This window comes from Limulus polyphemus, unplaced genomic scaffold (genome assembly GCF_000517525.1).
Source record: "Limulus polyphemus unplaced genomic scaffold, Limulus_polyphemus-2.1.2 Scaffold1295, whole genome shotgun sequence".
Lineage (NCBI taxonomy): Eukaryota > Metazoa > Arthropoda > Merostomata > Xiphosura > Limulidae > Limulus > Limulus polyphemus.
Window position 1 is genome coordinate 258,096 of NW_013666905.1, and position 16,688 is coordinate 274,783.

The window sequence follows — 16,688 nt, forward strand, 5'->3', positions numbered from 1 at the left end:
GACCCTCAGATTGTGAGTCGAACGCCTTATCCACCTGGCCATGCCGGGCCGCCGTAAAGAAAGAACATTGATTGCGATTTGGACTAAAAGCTACTATCCTTGTCAACATTATTTTTAGGCTTAGCCGCTTAAGCTATAAAACTATCAAAATTATAACATTTATGCTCTTCCAATTCAACCCACAGCCAGGAAAACTGTTCTGGATTACGTACCAACCGCACCAATTCCAACTGTTTGTATCGGAAAGTAACCGTGGCCTGTTATAAAGTGGACTTCCATTTGCTCTCTTCTGATTCACGGTTAGGTTCTATAGCAAGAAAGAATTACCCCCCCCCCCCATGTAACCCTTATTTCACGTTGCATTTTACCCCCTTTTTTCATACTCTCAAAACCGTCGCTCGTTCGGCGCAGCACCCCATTCTCTTTCGTCTTTTGCAATCATTAATATTTTTACTTTCTGGCTTTGGCCATATTCTTGCAGCGTTTGTTTTGGTTACGTCAATCCTTGGAGTCGTAAATGTCTCTGTAATATAATATACCGCGTGGGGTTTTAATACTTTTACATATAATTCTCTCTGAACCAAATTCTTTCTACCATAGCTCCGTGGAGCTTGTTGCTATAGAAATGGTTCTCTCTCATTTTTTATATAGCACTACAAAATAGTTTCCTACTCTTAACACTTTTCTTGTTACAGAAATTTCAGCTTGAGAGGCAATGAGAGGCAAACATTTGAAGCACCAGGTCAAGCAGAATAGGCAGAGAGATCAGAAACTGTAGAATGGACATGAAAGAATAGAAAGACTGACTAGTGTGGTTTGTAGAAAATAAGATAAGAGCAGTGGAACTCTAAAGAATCTTTGTAACATTGGGCAAAAGTGATAAAGACTGAGGTCGTGTTAACCACGTGGAATATCAGAAACACCATTTAATGACAGGTGGCATAAGGAAACATAATTATTTTGTAAAAGTTACCGATGTTTCACGAGCATTCGTATTCGTTCTTAACGGCAGGAGTTTAGTGGTGATGAAATCACATCTATTTCTAAATACATTTAAAGAATAAAATACGGTTATTTAAATTACTTTAAGAAAAATCAAAGCAAAAACTGGCCCAGTCGGTATTACGTTTTGTTCAGTTATTGTAGTAAACAAAATATAGATCCTAATAGTAGTTCAATATAGCTATGGATCGTAATAATACAGAAGTAAAACTACCAGAGGTACAGTACTTCAATATAGCTATGGATCGTAATAATACAGAAGTAAAACTACCAGAGGTACAGTACTTCAATATAGCTATGGATCGTAATAATACAGAAGTAAAACTACCAGAGGTACAGTACTTCAATATAGCTATGGATCGTAATAATACAGAAGTAAAACTACCAGAGGTACAGTACTTCAATATAGCTATGGATCGTAATAATACAGAAGTAAAACTACCAGAGGTACAGTACTTCAATATAGCTATGGATCGTAATAATACAGAAGTAAAACTCCCAGAGGTACAGTAGTTCAATACAGGACAGAAGCCCACTTCTTTTATTGCCTAATATAAATATTTATATAAATTATTGTTCTTGTTCCATAAAACTACAGACTAAAGTGCCTTTCTCTTCCTCACTTATGTTTGTTTTTGTTTTTTTAATTATGCACAAAGCTACACAAGGGCTATCTGTGCTCTGCCCACCACGGGTATCGAAACCCGGTTTCTAGCGTTGTAAGTCCGCAGACATACCGCTGTGCCACTGGGGGGCTCCTCACTTATGTAAATACATAAGTAATATTAGTAAAGCTTGTTGCTGAATTTTCGTCGCGATACTATCATTACCTGTAAAACTTCTGAAAATAGTAGTATTGAATAGTGAGGTGTACAATCGTTGTATATAAACCGGAAGAAGTTGTAAGCCTTTAACAAATATCTTTTGTAGTTATGCTGGTGACAGTCAAATAACTTAACTTGGCGAAGTAACAAATACTTTATCTCGGTTCTGTAGCTGACAGTCAGGTAACTCATACTTGTAGTTAGGCTGGTGACAGTCTAAATTTGGTTTAAGTTTCACGCAAAGCTACTCGGGAAATATCAGCGCTAGCCGTCCCTAATTTAGCAGTGACAAGCTAGAGAGAGAGAGAGAGAGCTGCCAGTCAACACCACCCACTGTCACTGTTGGGCTATTCTTTTAGCAACGAATAGTGGAATTGACCATCACAATATAACGTCCCCCACTGCTGAAAGGGCTAGCATGTTTGATGACGGGAATTCGAACACGCGACCCGTAGATTGCAAGACGAGCGCCCTAACCACCAGGCCTCTACATTAAATGTCTCCACGAGAAAGGAAAAACGCATTTGGAATACTTTATAAAATTGAACATATTCTTAGTATATCGACAACCAAAACACTACTAACGCATAGTGGTTTTCAGTTGTACGTTTCTCCGTATAGGTGTATTGTTAAACTATTTTAAATCAACTTTCACGCGGGAAGTGTTAACAAATGGCTGAAGGATTTTAATAATTCAATAAATAAATAGTTTGGTTTGTTTGTTGTTAAGCGCAAAGCTACATAATGGGCTGTTTGTGCTGTGCCCATCATGGGTATCGAAACACGGTGTTTAGGGTCGTAAGCTTAAAGCCGAACCACTGGGGGGCAGGGCGTATTAATCAGTACAGAAACATTTGGGAAAGTGAAAAAGAGTTAAAGTAATAAATATACTTCTAAAGAGAAACTGTATCCATTAGGCTTATTCTTGTGTGGGTTATAAAGTTTAAAACAAATCCCCATCAGTACTGCAATTAACCCCAATAATTACTGCTGGAGTTCCTGTTGTATTTTACACAGAAATATAAGTTATTGTACTCGATGTAAAGAGCTGACCAGCAACTCTAAGTGTTGTAACTGAAAACACGTAATGTCGTACACTGTGTGGACGCCACCGGTAACGAACTGAGTGTTGTAACTAAAAACATGTAATGTCGTACACTGTGTGGACCCCAACGGTAACGAACTGAGTGTTGTAACTAAAAACATGTAATGTCGTACACTGTGTGGACCCCACCGGTAACGAACTGAATGTTGTAACTAAAAACATGTAATGTCGTACATTGTGTGGACCCCACCGGTAACGAACGGAGTGTTGTAACTAAAAACATGTAATGTCGTATACTGTGTGGACCCCACCGGTAACGAACTGAGTGTTGTAACTAAAAACATGTAATGTCGTACACTGTGTGGACCCCACCGGTAACGAACTGAGTGTTGTAACTAAAAACATATAATGTCGTAAACTGTGTAAACACCACCGGTAACGAACTGAGTGTTGGAACTAAAAACATATAATGTCGTACAGTGTGGACCCCACCTGGTAACGAACTGAGTGTTGTAACTGAAAACATGTAATGTCTTACGTACTCTGTGTGGACCCCACCGGTAACGAACTGAGTGTTGTAACTAAAAACATGTAATGTCGTAAACTGTGTGGACCCCACCGGTAACGAACTGAGTGTTGTAACTAAAAACATATAATGTCGTAAACTGTGTAGACCCCACCGGTAACGAACTGAGTGTTGTAACAACGAAAAACAGAGAATGTCGTACACTGTGTGGACCCCACCGGTAACGAACTGAGTGTTGTAACAACGAAAAACAGAGAATGTCGTACACTGTGTGGACCCCACCGGTAACGAACTGAGTGTTGTAACAACGAAAAACAGAGAATGTCGTACACTGTGTGGACCCCACAGTGATTGAACTATATATTATAATTACATCTATGTTCAGGCGTACTATGCTTCATCGGGAAGTACACATAGAGCTTATAAACAGCTACAGAAACCTTGAACAGAAATGTGAAATACAGTTTACGTATACGTAGTGCGTAAAGTTTATATTACAGAGGTGTGAAATAGGCACACAGACCCACAAAAATTTGCTTAGAATTACGTGAGCGCTAACTGCGCTAGTCCGCCGCTAATTTTGGACTAATAGTCTAGACGGAGGAAGCTAATCAACAACACTCGCCGTTAACTCTTCGACTACTCTAATCAAATAGTAGGATTTGACTTTCAGTCTTACAACAAACCCGCGTTCCCAAAATACAGATCGTGTTCTTTGTGATAACGGGCACTCAAACCGTGGGCTCTCAGATTTGCAGTCCCGCACGCTAACCATTGGAAAACGTCTACAGTTTAAGAACTGCCTAAAGCTTGCGCTACAGATGCAGTTTATGAACTACGAAAATCTTGCATCGCTGGGACGCGCGTGCGGTTACTGTTCTCGCACTTTCATGGGAAGGTCCTCCCCAGCCAGATCTAACCATGCTGTCATGTCCAGTGGTGACACCTATCCAGTATTGTAATAACCTTTCTCATCGACTTTACATGCTCTGTGTTAGAGGTTATTACGTTTCTTATAGCGTTATTAAGTTGACCTCAAAACTGTTATCTGTATCTTCAGCCTAAAATACGTTACAGCTTCACGGTAAACCTTTAAATAGTTGCATCAGGACGTTCCAAATCAACGTCCATCTCTTACATAGAATACTTTCAGTAATACCAAGTGTAGACGCACAATACCCTGTGTGTGTATATATATATACTTGTATCTTAATCAGTAGGAAGCATATACTTTACACAGCAAAGTCGTAATACATGTTATGTATTTCTCTCACAGAGTTTATTGTGCCAATTATCAAACATGTTACGTAGGAAATATTCTCGTTATTCATTGGATAAAAACTCGTTCTGTATCATCTGTCACCATGAAGTAGGTAATATATTAAATTCAGCCTATAGATAGTACTTTAACTTAAGGAACAACGGGAAAATATGCATGCATGACGAAACTGTGTAATGTGGTATAATTTTAAATATTTACATGTATTTGTTACTTTACCATGCAGGTGAGGACACACGTTAAAGTCATGAAAACCTGCATTCTGTACCAAGCCACGAGACTGCTTTATTTATACATATGAACCCATCTCGCAATCAGGAACACAACTAATTTCGGGCAGTTCACTTTTCAACCAAAAGTTGTTTAACATGGTTACGTGACGTCTATTCTGCCTTACCTCCCAGAGAGAGGGAGAGAACATGAATTTTAACAGAGCCTATAATAAATATTAAGTTCTGATTCAAAGTAAGCTTCCTACATTGATCAGAACTAAATATCAGCACAATAAATGAGCATAACTAATTAAATATAGTGCTTAAGTTCTTACTGATACTGATTAGAATGCACTGTTGCACTAGTGAGTGGGTATCTTCGCTGTTAACGTTTTCGGTCGTAATCCCAATACTTTCAGCTTGGCAGACTTATGATAGGCGTAAATCCACGTGCTCTCTAACAATACAAAATACTCCTTTTAATAAAAATACCATAATGATAGTTTAAAAATAGATGTGAAAAATTCTAACCAGTGTATTTAGTAAACATTCGAACCCCTTCCCGACACTTCATCAAAAGGATGGTACGTTAGAAGGAACAGCTTCCAGTAACTGTTTATTTTTTGTTACATCGTTTAACCATAATGAACTATATTACTGTGTTCTTTCACTAACGGAGATCTTTATTCACAGATGGTAGAGTAAACTTATACAATAAACAGTAATTCATGATTTATTATTTGTGGGCGATTTATTCAAAAGAAAAACTTTACATTAGCTAAAATAGAATACATTTTATAACCAGAATAATAGCATTCGAAGTTTATTTTTGAGACACGGGTTATATATAATAAATATACAGATCTTATAACGTTATTCTTGTATTTGCAAATTGATAAAATCTGTGTGCATTTACATTATTTACCTAAGCTAGTGGTGTTTTTTTTCTTCTGTATTTCAAAGGAACATGTAAAATAAAGAGCTTGACGTGAGTAAATGGATAAACTCTTTATAGCGAACAGCACGCGGGGAGAAAAAGAAACACGTTAATGCTTTTCGTTCGATTTATAATTCAAGTTGTTGACATTGGTGACAACCAGTGGCACTGAAAGGACAGTAACCAGGCTTAATCGATCTCAACATGATTACTATTTTATAAACCGGTGTTGTTTAACAAACCACATTTGCTACAGTCTACCTTAAAGTTTTAGCTCCCCCCCCCCCCCAAAAAAAAAATCAGATAATTTTTTTCTATCTTTTTATTCTTCTAACTTTTTCTTGAATTAAAAATGACAAAATGATTAATACTTCGGTGTAGTTCCCAGGAAACAGTTTTTATTCACATCCAAACGGTAGAAGCATACAGTACGTATCCATAATAGTGAATTTCTGGTAATCCTGAAGAGAAATTCCTAGTAATATCTGGGATCAGTAATCTGATTCCACAATATTATCTAAATCTTTCCTCGTCGTCGTAAGATTGTTGACCAGGAACCACAAAATATAATTATTCTATCAGTATTGTTACCGTCTATTTCCTCGTCGTCGTAAGATTGTTGACCAGGAACTACAAATACAATTCTTCTATCAGTATTGTTACCGTCTCTTTCCTCGTCGTCGTAAGATTGTTGACCAGGAACTACAAAATACAATTCTTCTATCAGTATTGTTACCGTCTCTTTCCTCGTCGTCGTAACATTGTTGACCAGGAACCACAAAATACAATTCTTCTATCAGTATTGTTACCGTCTATTTCTTCCTTCTCGTAAGATTGTTGACCAGGAACTACAAAATATAATTCTTCTATCAGTATTGTTACCGTCTCTTTCTTCCTTCTCGTAAGATTGTTGACCAGGAACCACAAAATACAATTCTTCTATCAGTACTGTTACCGTCTCTTTCCTCGTCGTCGTAAGATTGTTGACCAGGAACTATAAAATATAATTCTTCTATCAGTATTGTTACCGTCTCTTTCCAATTTGTTTGATTGTTTTGCAACCTGTTGTTTATTTGTGCACAGACTTCTCGAATAAGATTTCTTTGATGTTTGTATAAGAATGTTTTGATTTGACGTATACGCTAGAGAACCTTAATACCCGCCAAAACTCAGGGATCGCCTCCCTTTAATCATGGAGTTTCTTCGTAGCACGTCTGTCAGTGCGTAGTAGAAGGTAGCGTGGCACCGTTCCTAATTCCGAACCACTGACCAAAGACAGACAATCGCTCGGCACTAACCGTGTTTTACTTTATTATTATTTTAATACTATTTCTTCTACTAATATTTTACATTTAAGGAGTTGGCACAGTCTCTCTTCCATCCAATAATGTCCTCAAGGTCAGCCTAGTAATAATGCCCAAATTTCTACTTTTTGAATAACAAGGAAAATTTACCACGCCAAAATCCCTGCCATTTTCTTAATTCACTTGCTATGCTGTATATTATTATATACACTAGCGTATAGCCCGTCAAAAATGAAAGGACAAGTACTACCACCCCCAACCCCATAGTATACCCTAACCTCACATTTCATAGCTAACTGAAGTAAATAAAAGCTTCACCAACAAAGAGGTAGAAAAGTGCAGTGGAGGCAATCAAATGTCTGTAAATTCCTTTGTGAGCCAATCAAAATTAAGATCGTTCACGAAAAGGATTTCGTGGCGGAATAATATATAGAAAAGTCAATGCATTTTGGTAATACTACGTTCCAACAATGGCTTTTATGTCATGTTGCTCAATAACAACAGTATAACCTAATATTGTTGTTAGTCTATGTACTGAAAGTATAAAATGAAATGTACAGACAATAAAACTGGAAAGTATTTGTTGATTTCTTAATTTAGTCTCCGGTGATTAATTTCACTCACTACACTTATAAGGTTTCACGGCACATACACACTCCCTCACGGCCCCCTTGCACCCCCGTCACTAAAATCGTAATGGCCAGACAGTAATCGAACTATATATCTATCTGGATAAATGCGTTTTGGCTTTTACGATTCTTCCAATTTTGATAAATCGAGCGTGACGTGACACACACACTGGCTTCTATATAAGTTAGATTAAATATTATATAAGTCACATATCAAGTATCAGTGGCACAGCGATAAGTCTACGGACTTATAACGCTAGAAACCGAGTTTCGATACCGTTAGTGGGTCAAATCAAGTTCAAATTTCAGTAGTGCTGTCGTTATTTGCAATCGCATACAGTAACCCTAAAAACTAACCCTAACACCAGCAAACAACAAACCTTTGAACTAATACAAGAAATCAGTTTTACTCTCAAAGTTTTCATAACATTTACATCTTCTCTTTGATTTATTATATTAAAAACGTTGTCGCTAAAACTGAAATAAGTTGTACATTTAGAGTATCTGCAAAACCTATCAGAATTTCACGAGTTTTAAATTTTCACTTCACTGATATTAGCCTAAGAATTTTTCTATTTTTTTGCATTTTCTTAGATGGCCACATATTACAGTGCAACGCAGTCAAATAACCGGAAGATTCGAACTAAAAGCATCATTATCAAAGAAGACACGGTCAATTTGGGTAACAGCTGACGTATTCTCTGTACAAGCGATCCGAAACAGCGCCCGATTATTTCGAGTGGACCGATAAGGTGGGTTTCAACAATGTGCATCTATCTGCTTTAGTGTGTCGTAAGCACCAGTTGTCAGAGCTTAGCCGTGTTTTAACAATTTAAGGGATTTGTATAAAAGAGTTAAGTTATATTCTAGTACCTTATATATCCCAAAATTCACAGCTAACATCACCTAGAGATAATTTGTTCTTTCAGGTTACGTGCATTTTACGTTTTTATAACTGAAACTGTGGTTTAAAAACTGACAATATCGAATTTGAGAAAGCAGACGCGAGTTAAATCCAAACTTTTGTTGTTTTTATTGTTAGAACTGTGTGTGCAAGACGAAGAGCTGAACAGTATATGTGATCTCCACTGGGAGTGTTTCTACCGTTCTGACAAGAAAGTTTCGGGAAATATCATGAAACATGACATAGCAGCTGTTGACCAGTCATTAATCCACCGTAACTGACAGCATAGCCAACCGCCACCGCGGTGTTTAACTAACTGTTCACAAACTGTTTCTTACTGAGAACTCATTGTTTTATATCTTTTAGCCCCTTGACTACGTGCAATTGAAAGAAATAAAATGTTGTTGTAGAATTTGAGTTTATTTTTCTTTCCAAATAATTACGGAGAATACAGAAAACAAATCACACAGTATTCATTATCAATAACTTCTGATCAAAGGATAAACCTACGTAGATCAGAACTAAAGAAGTAACCTAGTAATTAATATGGCCAGTTTAATATGGCGGTATATCTACGAGTGTGTATTATCATAGCACAAAAAGTTATTAGATTAGAATTCATCAGTTGAGTACCGTCGTTAATATAGCCAGTTTAATATGGCGGTATATCTACGAGTGTGTATTATCATAGCACAAAAAGTTATTAGTTTAGAATTCATCAGTTGAGTACCGTTGTTAATATAGCCAGTTTAATATGGCGGTATATCTACGAGTGTGTATTATCATAGCACAAAAAGTTATTAGATTAGAATTCATCAGTTGAGTACCGTCGTTGTCGGCGATATTTTTGGACTTAAACCCAATACTACACCACGAGTTCGACAGCTTAGGATATTTTTGGTTGGCCCTAAACTGACACACTAAATTAACAAAGCATAAATCATTCTGATGATAAAGTAAGGTTTAATAAAAATATATATTATTAAACAATATAGGCCGAAAGAAATTTAAATCCAAACGTCTCTACATCGTGTGAACGGGATTTTGTGAGTAAGGTTTTGTAGTTATCAGTTTTTTTGTGTTTGATTTGCGAAAATTAATCATGATTGTGGATTTGGCAATGTCATATTTCTCGTGTGCGTCCATATGTTCGTGAAATCTGTTAATGAAGATCTGACTTTAAGTTTACTTGTGGACAAGTGTTTGGTTTCTGAGTAAGTATGATTTGTGAGAGTTGCAGAATTACACGTCATCTACCACACAAGAAATAAAAGTTACAATAATGAGGAAATTTTTATATCCAGTAGCTATCGTTTATCAAATACTTAAAGGTAATATTTGGTTTTAGCAACAGGCAAGTAATAAACTCTTTTACACGCATGGAAAATGTCATTTTTGCTTGTTTGGCTTTCCCCACTCTTTTACACATGCACTTACATTATTGTTTCTAGGTGGCCTAGAGTTAGCTTGCCAGGCTGTGCATCCGAAAGTTCATGGTTCGCATCCAGATGTCACACAAATGCGCTCCGCACTTTGGGGCCATAGGTACATTTCAAAAGTGGCGGTCAAACCCCTCTATTTATTCAGATAAGAGTAGCCAATAAGTTAGCGGTGGGTGCTGTTGATTTGCTGCCTTCCTCCCGTACCCGCTCAAATCTAGGGTTCGATTCCCCGCGGTGGATAGCTTGTTGTTTAGCTTTACTCTAAAACAAAGAACCCCTTTCGTCTAGTCTATCAGTTCAAGTTAAGGAACAGATATAACCCTAATGCAGGTTTAAGCGAAAATCCGAAACAAATCTCTAACCAGTATCATCTTTACTACTCTACTGGAAGTTTTATATTTGCTATGCTAAGAGAAATGTAGAGAGAAAGAGCGTAAGGAAAATTTCATAATTTTAAAACTGGGAAATTTTGATTCTGTTGGAATAGATTGTGTGTCTCGACACGAGTCATTAAAATAAATGTTTTTTGTTGAAGACTCTAAAAAAAGGCATGATTTATCATATTTATTACTTATTTCACTTTATCTTTCACAAAGGTCCACTTACAGCCCACGAGTACATACGGTTGCGCACGTGCTTAATTAGAACTTGTCTCGATCTAAGACACCACATACAACGATTTTTGTTTTTCGTGGGTAAAAAACCTGGTACAGTTAGGGTTAAACCAAGACGGTTAAGTGTTCATTTTTCAAATGAAAAAGAAATATACATTTACGAATAGAAATAGACCTCTGAATATATACGCATGCGCAGAGTGCCATTAAGCCTTGTCTGTGTATAACTACAAATACACAAAAATATAAGTGTATTCCGTTAGCAAAAACTGGAGATTAAGTACAGGAGTTTACAAAAATTACCTTATCAATGTTGTACCCGAACCTCACCTCGGTGTGTAAGGATAAACCAACCTACACTGGATGCGTATATGATAGTACCGGGTCTAATTTAAGGTGTGCTTGCGTGTGGTAGGTAATAAATAAAAGTAGGTTGTTGGTGAGGCCAGGCCATGATATTCTGGAGGCAACATGTGGGCGCCACACTCTAATTCTGTGTAGAAGGCGTACCAGTTTAAACCCGTGCTTTTTTGTTTTTCATCATGAAGATACAGGGTGGAAACAACTTATCGTAATCAACTTATGGTAATTAACGATGTAGCGGTGTAAAAATTTGATCTAATCTCCGTGTGTTAATATTATAATGCTTGTACTAAAAGATTAAGATTGGTTGTAACTCGTACTTGCGTAACGCTCTTTCGTACACTCAAATATCATTGAGGGAGGGTGGGAGGACTTATCAAATACTGGCTGGACAAAATTAGAGCGAGAAATTAAACCAAGTTTGATTATATATCAGTGTATGGTACCACAAGGGAACAGAAAAATAAATCCGACGATTCCTAAAACAGAAAAATATCTATTAAGAGAAAGTTTTGGATAAATGAAATCTCCCTTTTCACATATCAAAAGAAATCCTTTTTTCAAGTCTCAGAAGTCGGGTTCAAAATCCCCCCCCCCCCTTCACGTCTCAGAACTATGGCTTAAATGGAAATGCAACGTTAAGTCTCACTTGGGACAAGACAGCTGTAGAATTTTTAAGTGACTATAAATCAAAAGACACTAACGGAACCAAGAGATCGTTAAAAACTAAAACATGGCGGCAATAAAACTCTGCTTTCTTCATTCTTTAAAGCCAAAATGTTGTTATTTAATAATCATGCTTATCCCGTTGAATTCTATTAAAAACGAAACGACATGACAGGAGTATCAATGGACTTATTCTGCTGTTGGTATACCAGACATTCGTCATTCATAAGTGACTTTTCTCTCGGTGTGTTAGCTGTAACTAGTGATGTATTATTGTATATGGTTATTTTTAATGCAACCAAAGTAGACGAGACTCAACCAGATTAATGTAGAGTTAGTTATCTGAAGCGCTACAGAAGCCATCAGAAAGGCCCATGTTTGTCATAAAAAAATAGTTTAATAAACGATTTAAGTGTAACAAACGTTATTAAATATTACTGTCTCTTTGCAGGTCCCTGGCATGGCCTGGTGGTTAGGGCCCTCGACTCGCAGTCTGAGGGCCGTGGGTTCGAATCCCCGTTCCACAAAACATGTTCGCCCTTTCAGCCGAGGGGGCGATATAATGTGACGTTCAATCCCACTATTCGTTGGTAAAAGAGTAGTCCAAGAGTTGAGGGTCGGTGGTGATGACTAGCTGCTTTTCCTCTAGTCTTTCACTGCTCAATTAGGGACGGCTAGCGCAGATAGCCATCGTGCAGCTTTGCGCGAAATTCAAAACAAACCAAACTACTACAGGTATCAGTGACTAGGACCTGCCGTTACACAATGTTTCAGTAGGTTCTAGACTGCTTCACGTACGTGACTATATTTGTAATTATACCAATAATATTTTATTTTATACAATCAATAATGGAGCAAATGTTCTTTAAACGTATGTCGTGATCCCTAACCTTGTGAAAGATTAACATTAATTGTGTAAAACGAAGCTTTTGGTTCAAACTTCGCTGAATATACGCTCTAGAGTTATGTCTATCCTTAAACCCCACCTACTTTGTTAAGCATAATATATATTTCATTTTAATACGAAGCTAGGAATAAAAAAACAACAACATAAATCACAGTTTTTGAGGTCAACTTGCATGATTTATAAACATCCCCTTAAGCAATGTAAGGATAACTCGTTTACTATATTATATATACGTGTTCTTAAAGTGGCGGGATGAGAAGACATACGAATTCATTATTTGTTTAGGTTTTATTGTCTGCTACTCGCGTCACTGACAACATGATCAGATTCACTTATGATCCACGTTTTCTCCACCAAGGAAGACGAAATTGTTTTGATTTCTCTTCTCTTTTTTTTTTCTACAGCGTTTCGTTTAAAAGTGGCCTAGTGGTTAACGTGTTCATACTATGATTCCGAAGATTTGGTGGCCCTTCGTCATAAAATCGTATTCTGCACTATGGGTTTAGGTGCACTATAAGGGTGACAGTCAAATCCGCTATTCAATCAGACAAGAGTAGCTCAAAAGTTCGCGGTGGATGCTGTTAGTTAGCTGCCTTCCCTCTATTTTATCAGTCCAGAATTAGGGACGGCTGTGTGTATACAGCCTGCGCGAGAGCTGAACTTCTACCGGGCGATTGTTTTAACTTCCACTTTTTACAACGTTGCATCTGAAACTTTTGGTCTAAATTACCTCAAGCCACATCATCTTATCTTTTTTTTTTTAGTTAGTATAAGCAACCGAACCAGAATAATCCTTTCAATGTTTAAACTACCATGCAACGTACTGTACGTCTTCACTTGGCGATAACAGATAAATAAAAAAAACAGTTAAAAAAAAAAGACTGTTTTCGTGAAAGTACTTCTTAGATTGCTGTAATGTATACCATTGAACGTCCTATTGAATTTATTACACAGAGCCGCAAGCTGTACTACATAGTCCGGGCGTGGTCTAATGTTTGCGTGCCGGGCTACGGATCGAAAAGTCTGTGGTCCGCATTTTCAACTGTGGGTACGATATAAAAATAACAGTCAATCCTCAACAAAGCTATTATGACGGTGGGTGATGTTGACTGGTTGCCTATCCCCTGGTGAGTAGCTCAAAACTAGGGACGGCTACACCTGAACCATAAGGGGTCTCGGACCTGGCCATTTAGTCCACCCACTTACACAGGGTTCTTCGGAGGAAATTGATCAGGAATTCCAAAATGCTTTGGCGAGAACCTTTAGAACCACACTACTATCATACTTAACTCTCTCTTTTTATCTAATACTATTATTTATATGGTTGACAAATACTCTCCTCCACCTACATTGTACACATTTTGCTCTTCTCAAAAGTGAAACGTTTTTTTTTTTCATGTTGCAGTTGAAGAACGCTGAATATCAGATGTTATTTTAATACCGAGCTCGTGACGTGAACTCGAGAACTTATCACTGCCTAAAGTCACCAACTCGTACACATATTCTAGTGCTGGGGCTAATCGTTGTCATGTCTAGACATTTAGTTCAGATCTAAACCACGTGGCTCATCTAATCTTCTCTTCAAAATCCTAACATGGCGGAAACATTTTCCAGGGCTGTAAACTTCCATATTTTTTGTGTCTACTGAACCGTCGCTGCTTGCATATATAGCGAGCCACCCACCCCTCTTCCCCTTAGACCTTCCAGTGCAACAAAAAGCCTATTTTTGTGGTGAAATAAGCGTTTTTTGAAGTGCGAAGTGTAACGCTACAAGTGATTGGTTAAAACTGTTCTGTTTAAACGGAAACGGGACGCAAACCAGGAAAGTCTCGGATTCACAGCCTGGGCACGCTAACTACTGAGCCACACTCGGCCCACTACGAAAAAGGGGATTTTGATATCATTAAGCCGTTAAACAGATCTGGTTACATGATGTATTGTTGTTTTTTTATTATTTTTCTATCTCTACACTCACTTTAAACTCTTTGATACGGAAAGAATCCACTTTTGTTTATCTCTTCCAACATTTTTTTTTCATAGTAGTGCCATCTCTTTCATAGTGAAATGGATTATATGTGGGTATAAATAACGGGATAAAATCAAAGGATTATTTTTCCCCGTCAAAGATACACTTAGTTCCGCCTGATCGAGATGATGACACGTGCTCTTCAGCTGATAAGTCGCATGTTTATATTTCACTGAAAAAAAAAGTGTTGTGTATATATAAAAGCTCTCTTACTAGGACTAGTTAATATCAAGTGTCATAACCTCCTCCCCCCGTATTTGTTTGGAAATTTCTTGGTGAACCCTGTGTAACTCAAGTGCTGTTGGTTCCAAAAGTCAGGACATTTCTTAGTCTCTACAGTGTCTAAATTCAAAACAGTCTTTACAGTCTGGAGAATAATAAACAATTTCTATAACAGCAAGAACAAAAAATGTCCATAATCTTTAACAAGTATGTGGTATTTAATACAAGAATAGACAAAAGCAACATAACCTTAATTCCGAACTTGCTGGCAGTATACATGTTGTATGAACATTCAGGGTCACGATTGTCATGCATCCAAATAAAATTAAAATGGTGCCTTATAAAACTGGCGATTTAGCATAAAAATATGCACTGGTTAAAAGACAATTTAAAATTATGCAATACTTACCTAAAATAAATACAGCTATAAACAATACCTTTAGACTTGGAATCTTTTGACGGGTCATGTAGATTTTCTGGCTTACAAAAACCACTCGTCAAGAAAAGCCATAACTAAGTAAAAACTTATAAATCTGGTAACAGTGACCTAGACTTAACTTTATCAAGTCTATAAATTCAGTTTTATTATGCAGTCAACCACTGATTATGTGGTAATATGTAAATTATGCACACAAAAAAAATGTCTCGGGCCTTGTAATCCCGTTGAAATTGGGGCCCTTAATATTAAAACATTCAAGCTTGTAGGCAAAATAAGAATATTTATAGATAATAAGAAAGGCTTAGTACACCAGCTTCATCTAAAATTCAGCTTGGCTTCTATTTAAAAAAAATAGAATAATAAATTACATAATATCCTCAGAATACTTCAAATAACACAGAACGTTTATCTGTGGGTATCACCGTCACAGAATAAGCATTCTTCACCCGATTGTAATTATAATTTCTAATAAACCCTGATAACTGAATAAAAGCAGTAAAACAATAAAATTAAAGCATACCCTAGCTCGGCGTTTCTTAACCGTTTCGCTACCTATTAAACTGTCGGATCGGGGACTACTAAAGTGCAAGTATAACGAACAACCATTACGATTTATATTTGATTAGTGTGCCAGTTTTCGTGAAATCCCCCGGACCGGCGGCGATCCTTACACCTGTGGTTGAGAAACACTGCCCTAGCTAATTTCATGCGATCTCTTGTAAATGTGCCTCTTTTTTTTTTTTGACATCCTAAGATCTATATCTTCACTAATAAGAAGTAATATGGGTTGTTTCTGATTCGTTCTCGAAAAATTTAAAGTGTTGTAAGTAAACACTTACTGATGGTACTTGTTTGTTTATTGAATTTCGCGCAAAGCTAATCGAGAACCATATGCCCTAGCCGTTCCGACTTTTGAAGTGATAGATTAGAGGGATGGTAGCTAGTCAACACCACCCACCGCCAATTCGTGGGCTACTCTAATCGAATAGTGGAATTTGATCGTCACTCTTATAACGCACCCCCGGATCCAACCACAGAACTTCGGGTACACTAACTTACTGGACTGCCTCCACCCTGAAATGGTCAATATTTAATTTTAAAATAATATCCACTAACAGCTGTAATCCAACCACAGAACTTCCGGTACACTAACTACTGGACTGCCTCCACCCTGAAATGGTCAATATTTAATTTTAAAATAATATCCACTAACAGCTGTAATCCAACCACAGAACTTCCGGTACACTAACTACTGGACTGCCTCTAGCCTGAAATGGTCAATATTTAATTTTAAAACAATATCCACTAACAGCTGTAATCCAACCACAGAACTTCCGGTACACTAAC

At 37.3% G+C, this 16,688-nt stretch overlaps 1 long non-coding RNA gene across 3 annotated transcripts in view; it reads left to right on the forward strand.

Annotated features, from left to right (window-relative positions):
- Window positions 1–9,074, forward strand: part of LOC106462991 — a 68,302-nt gene extending 59,228 nt beyond the window's left edge. For all 3 annotated transcript variants that reach the window (XR_002611387.1, XR_002611386.1, XR_001291021.2), the window contains 2 exons: window positions 8,353–8,510; window positions 8,801–9,074. This is a non-coding gene — a long non-coding RNA (uncharacterized LOC106462991). The remainder of the gene's footprint in view (window positions 1–8,352; window positions 8,511–8,800) is intronic.
- The last annotated feature ends 7,614 nt before the right edge of the window (window positions 9,075–16,688 follow it).